Source organism: Coregonus lavaretus (genome assembly GCF_964263955.1).
Source record: "Coregonus lavaretus genome assembly, chromosome: 7".
NCBI classification, from domain to species: domain Eukaryota; kingdom Metazoa; phylum Chordata; class Actinopteri; order Salmoniformes; family Salmonidae; genus Coregonus; species Coregonus lavaretus.
In genome coordinates, this window is record NC_139994.1 from 9,224,859 (window position 1) to 9,238,407 (window position 13,549).

Genomic DNA, 13,549 nt, shown 5'->3' on the forward strand with positions numbered 1-13,549 from the left:
TGTCAAGCAAAGAGGCACTGAGTCTGAAGGTAGGCCTTGAAATACATCCACAGGTACACCTCCAATTTACTCAAATGATGTCAATTAGCCTATCAGAAGCTTCTAAAGCCATGACATCATTTTCTGGAATTTTCCAAGCTGTTTAAAGGCACAGTCAACTTAGTGTATGTAATCTTCTGACCCACTGGAATTGTGATACAGTGAATTATAAGTGAAATAATCTGTTTGTAAACAATTGTTGGAAAAATTACTTGTGTCATGCGCAAAGTAGATGTCCTAACCGACTTGCCAAAACTATAGTTTGTTAAAAAGAAATTTGTGGAGTGGTTGAAAAACAAGTTTTAATGACTCCAACCTAAGTGTATGTAAACTTCCGACTTCAACTGTATTTATAAGGTAGCATCTATAATGTTACCTCATCAGTATAGCTGGTATTTATATGGTATTATAAACTGGGTGGTTCGAGCCCTGAATGCTGATTGGCTGAACGCCGTGGTATATCACACCATATACCACAGGTATGAAAACAACATTTATTTTTACTGCTCTAATTACATTGGTAGCAAGTTTATAATAGCAATAAGGCACCTCGGATGGTTGTGGTATATTACCAATATACCACGGCTAAGGGCTGTATCCAGGCACTCCGCGTTGCGCATAAGAACAGCCCTTAGTCGTGGTATATTGGCCATATACCACACCCCCTCTGGCCTTATTGCTTATGTGTCCATGTTACCGAATCAGCAGAGCAGGTATTTACACTACCAGTCAAAGATTTGGACACACCTACCCATTCAAAGGTTTTTCTTTATTTTTTCAATTTTCTACATTGTAGAATAATAGTGAAGACATCAAAACTATGAAATAACACATATGGAATCATGTAGTAACACAAAAAGGGTTAAACAAATCAAAACATATTTTATATTTGAGATTAGCCACCCTTTGCCTTGATGACACCTTTGCACACTCTTGGCATTGTCTCAACCAGCTTCATGAGGTAGTCACCTGGAATGCATTTCAATTAACAGGTGTGCCTTCTAAAAATTAATTTGTGGAATTTATTTCCTTCTTAATGTGTTTGAGCCAATCAGTTGTGTTGTGACAAGGTGGGGGGGGGGGGTATACAGAAGATAGCCCTATTTGGTCTCCGCATGTGTGGTTCCCACTGTAAAGCATGGAGGAGAAGGTGTTATGGCGTGGGGGTGCTTTGCTGGTGACACGGTCTGTGATTTATTTAGAATTCAAGGCACACTTAACCCGCATGGCTACCACAGCATTCTGCAGTGATACGCCATCCCATCTGGTTTGGGCTTAGTGGGACTATCATTTGTTTTTCAACAGGACAATGACCCAACACACCTCCAGGCTGTGTAAGGGCTATTTAACCAAGAAGGAGAGTGATGGAGTGCTGCATCAGATGACCTGGCCTCCACAATCCCCCGACCACAACCAAATTGAGATGGTTTGGGATGAGTCGGACCGCAGAGTGAAGTAAAAGCAGCCAACAAGTGCTAAGCATATGTGGGAACTCCTTCAAGACTGTTGGAAAAGCATTCCAGGTGAAGCTGGTTGAGAGAATGCCAAGAGTGTGCCTTGATGCAAAGCTGTCATCAAGGCAAAGGGTGGCTATTTTATCTTCTGTAGGGAGGCTATTTGAAGAATCTCAAATATAAAATATATTTTGATTTGTTTAACTCTTTTTTGGCTACTACATGATTCCATATATGTTATTTCATAGTTTTGATGTCTTCACTATTATTCTACAATGTAGAAAATAGTAAAAATAAAGAAAAAACCTTGAATGAGTAGGCGTGTCCAAACTTTTGACTGGTACTGTATATGGTTGCGTTAAAAATGTTACCTCATCAGGTTAGCGTCACGCCTCTCCTCTTCTTTACCATTAGCAAGTGTGCGGAATGTCAGTAACCTATTCACTTCAGCCAATGAGCATGGCACACTAAGGCAATTCCAACACGGTTGCTGATTAACCTATGAGCTCACTCATGCAATAGTCAGTCCCCTTTCTGTCAACCAATGGGCATACATCTAGGGGAGTATTTATGTCAACTCAGCAAGTCTTCCAATGACCTTCCACCTCCACCAGCATAATCACCTGAAGGCCATCACATACTAATTAGATGAGAAATGTATGAGAAGTTTTAGTGTCCCGCAGACGTGACATGGACTCAAATAGAATACATGGAACACCCATAGTGCCCAAAAGGCTGTTTTAGCATGGGCAGCACCATTGAGGACTTTCACCATTTTTAAGTAGTCAACTTGGTGAGACTTCCTATGGGTTAAGGAAGGATCACATAATTCCATCCAGGTCATCAGGAAGGATTAGCCAATTAATTATACTTGTAAGCAAACATTCCATACCTGCAGGTGGCAGTTACTCGCCAACCTTGACTTTATACCTGTTCAAACAACACACTCCAGGTGGCAGTATGCACCCTTTGTTTGTTTACCAACTCATAGTAGTAGTAGAAAAACGTTGACTACTTAAAAATGGAGATGGCCTCAATGGTGCTGCCCCTGCACTCTCAGATGTCATAATGGGACAGATACAACAGTTGCAATCTCTATACATCTCTATGACCAGAGGTTTAAAGGGATAGTTCTCCCCCAAAATAAAGTTTGTCAAATGATTAAATGACTAAAATGTAAATTATTGTATACCTCAAAAGAGGTCTAAACCAAGCCGTGTCAATATTATGTAGCATTTGTGTTTGAAGAAATCAGCTGTCTTCAATCCGAAGTGAATGGGAGTAAACAGCACCTTCGCCAGTGGGCTCCATTTGTAAAACACTGCTAGGTGTAGACTTGTGTCAAGTACAAGTACTAGTGAGGCAATGCAAAAAATTTTTTTGACTTTATAGCTGAAATAAGAAACCTAAGTACTGCTCCACATTCATACAAGTTCTAAACCTGACACCAATAAAGTCTCATGTTACTAATTATACACTGCTCAAAAAAATAAAAGGGGACACTTAAACAACACATCCTAGATCTGAATGAATGAAATAATGTTATTAAATACTTTTTTCTTTACATAGTTGAATGTGCTGACAACAAAATCACAAAAATTATCAATGGAAATCAAATTTATCAACCCATGGAGGTCTAGATTTGGAGTCACCCTCAAAATTAAAGTGGAAAACCACACTACAGGCTGATCCAACTTTGATGTAATGTCCTTAAAACAAGTCAAAATGAAGCTCAGTAGTGTGTGTGGCCTCCACGTGCCTGTATGAGCTCCCTACAACGCCTGGGCATGCTCCTGATGAGGTGGCGGATGGTCTCCTGAAGGATCTCCTCCCAGACCTGGACTAAAGCATCCGCCAACTCCTGGACAGTCTGTGGTGCAACGTGGTGTTGGTGGATGGAGCGAGACATGATGTCCCAGATGTGCTCAATTGGATTCAGGTCTGGGGAACGGGCGGGCCAGTCCATAGCATCAATGCCTTCCTCTTGCAGGAACTGCTGACACACTCCAGCCACATGAGGTCTAGCATTGTCTTGCATTAGGAGGAACCCAGGGCCAACCGCACCAGCATATGGTCTCACAAGGGGTCTGAGGATCTCATCTCGGTACCTAATGGCAGTCAGGCTACCTCTGGCGAGCACATGGAGGGCTGTGCGGCCCCCCAAAGAAATGCCACCCCACACCATGACTGACCCACCGCCAAACCGGTCATGCTGGAGGATGTTGCAGGCAGCAGAACGTTCTCCACGGCATCTCCAGACTCTGTCACGTCTGTCACATGTGCTCAGTGTGAACCTGCTTTCATCTGTGAAGAGCACAGGGCGCCAGTGGCAAATTTGCCAATCTTGGTGTTCTCTGGCAAATGCCAAACATCCTGCACGGTGGTGGGCTGTAAGCACAATCCCCACCTGTGGATGTCGGGCCCTCATACCACCCTCATGGAGTCTGTTTCTGACCGTTTGAGAAGACACATGCACATTTGTGGCCTGCTGGAGGTCATTTTGCAGGGCTCTGGCAGTGCTCCTCCTGCTCCTCCTTGCACAAAGGCGGAGGTAGCGGTCCTGCTGCTGGGTTGTTGCCCTCCTACGGCCTCCTCCACGTCTCCTGATGTATTGGCCTGTCTCCTGGTAGCGCCTCCATGCTCTGGACACTACGCTGACAGACACAGCGAACCTTCTTGCCACAGCTCGCATTGATGTGCCATCCTGGATGAGCTGCACTACCTGAGCCACTTGTGTGGGTTGTACCGCCAGCATTCAAAAGTGACCAAAACATCAGCCAGGAAGCATAGGAACTGAGAAGTGGTCTGTGGTCACCACCTGCAGAACCACTTCTTTATTGGGGGTGTCTTGCGAATTGCCTATAATTTCCACCTGTTGTCTATTCCATTTGCACAACAGCATGTGAAATGTATTGTCAGTGTTGCTTCCTAAGTGGACAGTTTGATTTCACAGAAGTGTGATTGACTTGGAGTTACATTGTGTTGTTTAAGTATTCCCTTTATTTTTTTGAGCAGTGTATATACAGTGCCTTCAGTAATTATTGTGACAGTGAAGCGCTTGTTCTTCTTTTGGCTCTATATGCCAAAAGTTTGGATTTGAAGTCGAACAATGACTATGAGGTTAAAGTGCTTTACGGGTATTTTCATCCATACCGGGTGAACAGTTTAGAAATAACATTACTTTTTGTACATAAGTTCCCCCCCCTTTTAGGGGCCCAAAAGTACTGGGACAAATTCACTTATATGTGTATTAAAGTAGTAAAACGTTAAGTATTTGGTCCCATGTTCATAGCACGCAATGACTACATCAAGCTTGTGGATGCATTTGCTGTTTGTTTTGGTTGTGTTTCAGATTATCTTGTGCCCAATATAAATTAATGGTAAATAATGTGTCATTTTGGAGTCACTTTGATTGTAAATAAGTATAATACGTTTCTAAACACTCCTACATTAATGTGGATGCTACCATGATTACGGATAATCCTGAATGAATCGTGAATAATGATGAGAGAGAAAGTTAGACGCACAAATATCATACCCCCAAGACATGCTAACCTTTCACCATTACAATAAGAGGGGAGGTTAGCATTTTTGGGGTGGGGGGGGGGGATTCTGCCGTTTGTGTGTCTAACTTTCTCACTCATTATTCACGGTTCATTCAGGACTATCCGTAATCATGGTAGCATCCACATTAATGTAGAAGGGTTTAGAAAAATATTATTGCACAGACGAGTTGAGGCTGTTCTGAGGGCAAATGGGGGTGTAACTGAATATAATGTTTTGTACACAGTGTGTGTGTGTATGTTTATATACACACAGTGCATTCGGAAAGTATTCAGACCCCTTGACTTTTTCCAGATTTTGTTACGTTACAGCATTATTCTAAAATTAATTACATTGTTTTTTTCCCCATCAATCTACACACAATACCCCATAGTGACAAAGCAAAAACAGGTTTAGAAATCTTTGCAAATGTATTAAAAATAAAACACTGAAACATCACATTTACATAAGTATTCAGACCCTTTACTTAGTACTTTGTTGAAGCAAAGTACTGAGTCTTCTTGGGTATGACGCTATCAGCTTGACACACTTGTATTTGGGGAGTTTATCCCATTATTCTCTGCAGATCCTCTCAAGCTCTGTCAGGTTGGATGGGGAGCGTCGCTGCACAGCTATTTTCAGGTCTCTCCAGAGATGTTAGATTAGGTTCAAGTCTGGGCTTTGGCTGGGCCACTCAAGGACATTCAGAGACTTGTCCCGAAGCCACTACTGCGTTGTCTTGGCTGTGGGCTTAGGGTCGTTGTCCTGTTCGAAGGTGAACCGTCGCCCCAGTCTGAGGTCGTGAACGCTCTGGAGCAGGTTTTCATCAAGAATCTCTGTACTTTGCTCCGTTCATCTTTCCCTCGATCCTGACTAGTCTCCCAGTCCCTGCCGCTGAAAAACATCCCCATAGCATAATGCAGCCACCACCATGCTTCACCGTAGGGATGGTGCCAGGTTTCTTCCAGATGTGACGCTTGGCATTCAGGCCAAAGAGTTCCATCTTGTTTTTCATGGTCAGACTCTTTTAGGTGCCTTTTGGCAAACTCCAAGCGGGCTGTCATGTGCCTTTTACCGAGGAGTGGCTTCCGTCTGGTTTTGGTACCCTTCCCCAGATCTGTGCCTCGACACAATCCTGTCTCGGAGCTCTACAGACAATTCCTTCGACCTCATGGCTTGGTTTTTGCTCTGACATGCACTGTCATCTGTGGAAACGTATATAGACAGGTGTGTGCCTTTCCAAATCATGTCCAATCAATTTTAATTTACCACAGGTGGACTCCAATCAAGTCATAGAAACATCAAGGATGATCAATTGAAACAGGATGCACCTGAGTTCAATTTCGATTCTCATAGCAAAGGGTCTGAATACTTATGTAAATAAGGTATTTACGTTTATTTTTAATAAACATTTTTAATACAAAAAAATTCTAAAAACCTGTTTTTGCTTTGTCATTATCGGGTATTGTGTATAGATTGGGAGGATACACATTTTTTCTAATCCATTTTTGGATTAGGCTGTAACGTAACAAAATGTGGAAAATGTCAAGGGGTCTGAATACTTTCCGAAGGCACTGTACATCAAGGAGTGGCGCAGTGGTCTAAGGCACTGCATTTCAGTGCTAGCTGTGCCACTAGAGATCACTATCCTCCTGAGTGGCGCAGTGGTCTAAGGCACTGCATTGCAGTGCTAGCTGTGCCACTAGAGATCCTGGTTCGAATCCAGGCTCTGTCGCAGCCGGCCGCGACCGGGAGACTCATGGGCGGCGCACAATTGGCCTAGCGTTGTCCAGGGTAGGGGAGGGAATGGCCGGCAGGGATGTAGCTCAGTTGATAGAGCATGGCGTTTGCAACGCCAGGGTTGTGGGTTCGATTCCCACGGGGGACCAGTATAAAAATAAAAATAAATATGTATTCACTAACTGTAAGTCGCTCTGGATAAGAGCGTCTGCTAAATGACTAAAATGTAAATGTAAAGACTAGATTAAACCATTCACATTTAAAGCAAATTGTTATATGCATAGTAAAAGTGACAGGTTTGAAGAAACATTTTTATTAATTAATGCAATTTACAGCAGCCAAAGAGTGAACTACATCAAGTAATACGTATTCACATTATTTCCTAACAGGGTTTACAGCATATCTTGTGTTTGTAATCATAATTGTTAACAAAAAAGTAAAATAGAAATCAAAGCTCACTTACACTTTACGACAACAAGAACGAGGAGCTTAGCAGTGGATCCGAACAAATAAACCAGCAACAAAAAGACAGCAAATTCAGTTTTGGCATGTGGTAAAAGAGAAATCTCAAAGAGACAGAAAATCAAAATGACAGGCGAGGAGGTTTGAGATCACAGGACTGTGCTGCCTTTGCGGAGATAAACTTTGGTCACTTTGCTCCTCCATGGCTTACATTGACATTTAAAGAAGAAAAAAAAGATCCTCGATGACGGGTTAAAAACGGTGTCCTGGAAATTGGGTTTACCATGAAAATAAGTGAAAGACAGGATATTTCGGGCTTTAAAAAATAAATGTAAAATTGATTCGAATTTGAGGATTAATGTATTTTTTTTAAACATAATAACAGAACAAATACATTCATCAATTGACTGCATCGCTAGGACACTTACATTCATAGGAGGTAGATATATGGCAATGGCGCATGACATGGTTTCTCAAGGTGTCTATGGGAATCAAGCTTTTTCGCAAGTTGTGGATTCTAGTGCATAATTTCATACTTTTAAGGCCAAATATACTAGAAGAATGTACCCCATTTGAAGTTCTAAGGCTATCTTAAGACAAAGGTGTGGGAGAGTAGGATAGGGAGGACAAACCGTTGCAGATACAGCCCTTTCATTGCAATACCGGAGTGAACAGTCATTTTGAACAGCATGGAGTTCCCATAGTTTTGTTGATGTAAAATGACGTGAATTGCTCATTGACTGAACCCATTGTTTTAGCTTCTATGGACACTCACAGCATCCTAACGAAAGCAAAACATGGAAAGTATGTGTGGATACAACTTAGAACTATTCTGACGATCAAATGTTTTGTTAGCAATTGCATTCAAGACACACAATCACAAACAACCATTTATTTTGGCCTCAGGTTCAGAAAATACCCTTTCACTTCTGACAGTGAACATGCAGAACAACATCCTACAAGACCTATTGAGTCAGAAAACAGGTTTTGCATGGCATATGCACAGCCTTGTGTGACAATCAAACCTCCCAGAGGGGATATTTACATTTTATTGGACAATATGAAGTAGACAAAATAAAAAGAATAAATGATTAAAGTCAATGCAGCATTTATCAGGCTTTATGAGGTACTTCATGAATATATATAGCTATATCTTAACTTTTTTTTTTATAGAAAAGATCTTCAGTCATATTATTCTTTATAATTCCTATTGATGGCATAAAATACCTTGTTTTTTATTTTTCTGTCTGCCCAGCCTCAAGCTGCCTTGAAAGTGCAAAACATAAATACTGATCGTTCTATGCAGCATCTTCACTCAAGGTTGCATGATAATTCATGTAGAAAGTATTTTGTGGCTCTGTGAATCAAATGTGTAAGCAACCAAAATAGGAGGTGGAAAAGAACTCAAAGGGCACACATAATACGATAAAAACACAGGTTGGTTTTAGCTCAGATGACCATAATGACAGAAGAATTTGAATAACATTTCCATACTAACTTTTTTTGTATCTTTCCATAGAGCTATCAGTCTTTCTTGAGTGACTGAAATATCCCAGTAGGCTACATCATGTCACCATGTACAATAAATTGACGTAAGTATAGTTCAAATTTGTATTCCCTTTGTAAAATGTAGCATGCAAAAATACATATATTATCCTTATCAAAAACATTACCACATTTTGATAATTTGTAGCTTGATAGTTTTCATTTTTCTGGGTGCAAGAACATATTTAAATTGGTAAAGGGCAAAAAAATATTTTCTGGTGTTATTGCGAAACTGGATATAATCACTTAGAGATGCAGATCGTGTCAGACCCTCAGCTTTAACTGTGGACCATTTATGTTTGGTAGTGTAGGTTTGCTAAGTTACAAGTATATTCAATTTATCAGACATCCTCTTGCCATCTCATAAAGGCTGAATGAAAGATGCCACAGTGAGGCCGGCTGTAGTCGACTCTAGACCACAAGCCAAGGTTCATGTAGCTCACTAGGTGAGACTCGCCATACACCTTGACTAGGCCCCCTAAAACACCTAGTCAAGCAAATCACAACCCTAGTTTGGACTTCAGTAGTTATTGCTCTGCATACAACATCCCATTGACAAGCCTCTTTCTCTCCATCTGCAGCCCACAATTTCTATTTAATACTACCAAAAACATATTGCAGGAATATCGATAGTGATTTATCATCCATCTAAAAAGCCATTCCACTGGCACGCCAATATATAATTCAGTCATGACTACAGATTATATTGCCACACAAACGAGTCCCAACTCAGTTTGTTAGCTAAGTGTTCATTGGTTGTTTTTGTTATCACTACATTTTAAAAAGGGATAACTCGCATGCATATATAAGAACATTGAGACTAACTCCAATTACAAAATTTGGTCCCTTGAACTTTACATACTAAAACAAAGTTAATCTGTAATTTTTGTATTTCTTTAATGTAAAATAATAAAGTCTATATAATACACAGTATTGACTTGTTGTTTGGTCAGTATAAATTATCTTTGTTTATCGTCATAAATTAGGGATATACAACGCTAGCACCCGAGACCGTTCTGAGGTAGTTAACTAAAGCCCTGTTTCCACTGGCATTTAAAATTAGTGCCAAATTCGAGCTGGCTCAAATGGATTTCAGTTTCACAACTGGTGCCAGCTCGATTAGAATGCTGGATGCTGACACCACTTTTAGCTAGCTTGTATGGGCTTGTTGCTGTTAGCTAGCACATGGACAAGCAGTACTGCAGAAGTCAGCTGGATTCTTAATTTATTTTTGCACTGCAAAATACTTTTATGAGAACAGTCAGCCCTCGAATGCTGGCTACCTAACATTAGCTTGCAAATCAGAGTTGAAACAAGCTAGCTAGCTAACTGTGAGCTAACAGGATTTTTTTCTGGCCAGGTCGTATTGAACGCTAGCTAGCTACATCATATGAATCCTGTCATCTGGTTTGCTTGGTTAGCTAATAGCCTATGCCATGGCAAGCAAGGTAGGAATTAAGATAGCTAGCCTGTTATGCTAGTGATGACGCTAACTGTTTAGCTAGCTTACTAACGTTAGCAAGCTAAATACATGGCTCTGAGTCTGGCTGGCACTGGCAGGAGTATGGGGTAATATTAGTTACAGCATGATGAGGGTGAATTGAATTCTTCAACATCTTGCTAGCTAGCAATATTAGCGAAGCCAGCTACACAGTCACATATCGGCTACCTAGCAACATTACATAAATTCTCATTTCTGGAGGCAGAGGAAACTCAATTCGAGCTAGCCCACCAATGTCAACCCAATCCGGGTTGACTTCAAAGTGCCAATGGAAACAGGGCTTTAGTTGGTATATATAAAAGCCAAGTCATTCTGAAGCCCTCTAAGCTTTCAGAATGATACAAATATACCTATGTCAGTCTTGCATGTTATATGCACGAAATTCCGCTATATGGCATTAGTTTGGTGAAGCTCTATGAAGGTTCTCCATTCTCTTTTTAAATAGGATCGCTCAAGACAGCGTCACTGTGGGTTATAGGGGGTCAAGCTTAGCATGACAACAATCGTAGCCTAGGGCTTGGAATCAGCTCAACCAAAGAACACTCTATAAAACAATAGTGCCGCCTACTCAAGGGGGAGAGACGACTGAGATATGGGACTTTTATAGCTGGGCACGCTGAAGCCATCGCACAGAGTTTGTGGAAAGAAAATACATCTAATCCTAAAAACAAAGCTATATTGCCAGCGAAAAGGGAAAACTAAAGAAAAGCCAACTAGTCAACTTTTGCATCTATGACTTCAATAGAACATTGTGTAGACAGCAAACAGTTGCTCATGAAGCGTCATGGTGCAATTGTGCATGTTAGAGGTCATCATAAGAACTTTGACAAACTCCAAGAAATGTGTGAAAAATAAAATAAAATGTTGGATTAGTTGGCTGAGGCAGCACTAGTCTCTAGTGCCTTCAAACTCAACTCTGGACCTTGAAGCCAGTTCCACTGCTTTTTGTCATTGTTCCCCTCCCTGATTTAGATTTGGGACACCAGGTGTGTGCAATTAATTATCAGGTAGAAGAGAAAACCAACAGGCTCCGGACCTCGTAGGGTAAGAATTGAATACCCCTAATCTAGTGTGTACTGTAGTGGAATTACAAAACTAAGACAAGCAGAAGCCAAAATCACTAATATTACAGCACCTCACAGGAAACAAAGAAAAAACAGGACTGCATCCGTGTGATACTTTATGTAGCCAAAACCTTTTCATTTTATAGAAGTCTAAATGTTCCCATGATATATCCCAAAGTTAACTAAGTTCAAAGATATCCTAATTATTAAATGAGAAAGAAAACTTTTGCATTCTGATGACCAGTGATAAGATGTACAGTATGATAGACAATATACCTTTTTTTACTCAGATGACTATTCAATGTGATGACTGAAGTGGAATGAATGATTTGACAATATGTGCCGTTAGCCTATGCTAAGGCTAAGTAACTTAGGAAAACACCAGAAACCAAAGACTGACTTTTGACTACATCCCACTTTCAGGAGACAATCGGTTTAAGGTTTGTGGCTTGAAGTTAATGAGTATACATAAAAAATATATTTTATACAAACATATTACAGGTGGATACATTCCTTAATTACAAATACGCTGGTTTTAACTACATAAATTGTAACCTTGGAGTTAAGAAAATAAGTTATACTCTACTAAACAGGGATGTTATTTCAACTGTAGACCTTCAAGAGAAGATGTGAAAAGGCTACGGGGAGGGCCTTTCTGTACATACGTCTGATTTTATACACTACCGGTCAAAAGTTTAAGAACACCTACTCATTCAAGGGTTTTTCTAGATTTTTTACTATTTTCTACATTGTAGAATAATAGTGAAGACATCAAAAATATGAAATAACTCATATGGAATCATGTAGTAACCAAAAAAGTGTTAAACAAATCAAAATATATTTTATATTTGAGATTCTTCAAATAGCCTCCCTACAGAAGATAGCCCTATTTGGTAAAAGACCAAGTCCATATTATGGCAAGAACAGCTCAAATAAGCAAAGAGAAACGACAGTCCATCATTACTTTAAGACATGAAGGTCAGTCAATACTGACAATTTCAAGAACTTTGAGTTTCTTCAAGTGCAGTCGCAAAAACCATCAAGCGCCATGATGAAACTGGCTATCATGAGGACCACCAAAGGAAGGGAAGACCCAGAGTTACCTCTGCTGCAGAGGATAAGTTCATTAGCGTTACCAGCCTCAGAAATTGCAGCCCAAATAAATGCTTCATAGAGTTCAAGTAACAGACATCTCAACATCAACTGTTCAGAGGGGACTGTGTGAATCAGGCCTTCATGGTCGAATTGCTGCAAAGAAACTACTACTAAAGGACACCAATAAGAAGAAGAGACCTGCTTGGGCAAAGAAACACGAGCAATGGACATTAGACCGGTGGACATTTGTCCAAATTGGAGATTTTTGGTTCCAACCGCCGTGTCTTTGTGAGACACGGTGTGGGTGAACGGATGATCTCCGCATGTGTAGTTCCCACCGTAAAGCATGGAGGTGGTGGTGTTATGGTGTGGGGGTGCTTTGCTGGTGACACGGTCTGTGATTTATTTAGAATTCAAGGCACACTTAACCCGCATGGCTACCACAGCATTCTGCAGCGATACGCCATCCCATCTGGTTTGGGCTTAGTGGGACTATCATTTGTTTTTCAACAGGAAAATGACCCAACACACCTCCAGGCTGTGTAAGGGCTATTTGAACAAGAAGGAGAATGATGGGGTGCTGCATCAGATGACCTGGCCTCCACAATCCCCCGACCTCAACCAAATTGAGATGGTTTGGGATGAGTCGGACCGCAGAGTGAAGTAAAAGCAGCCAACAAGTGCTCAGGATATGTGGGAACTCCTTCAAGACTGTTGGAAAAGTATTCCAGGTGAAGCTGGTTGAGAGATTGCCAAGAGTGTGCAAAGCTGTCATCAAGGCAAAGGGTGGCTATTTGATGAATCTCAAATATAAAATATATTTTGATTTGTTTAACACTTTTTTTGGTTACTACATTATTCAATATGTGCTGTTTCATAGTTTTGATATCTTCACTATTATTCTACAATGTAGAAAATAAAGAAAAACCCTTGAATGAGTAGGTGTTCTAAAACTTTTGACCGGTAGTGTATAGACAATCACTTAAGCGAAAACTACTATGGGTAAAGCTAAGCAATGAAGCTAAACCATTTTAAATACCTTTGAAAATGTCATGCAAACACACTCCCACAACTCAAATAAGCATGATAAAAGAGAAATATTGGAT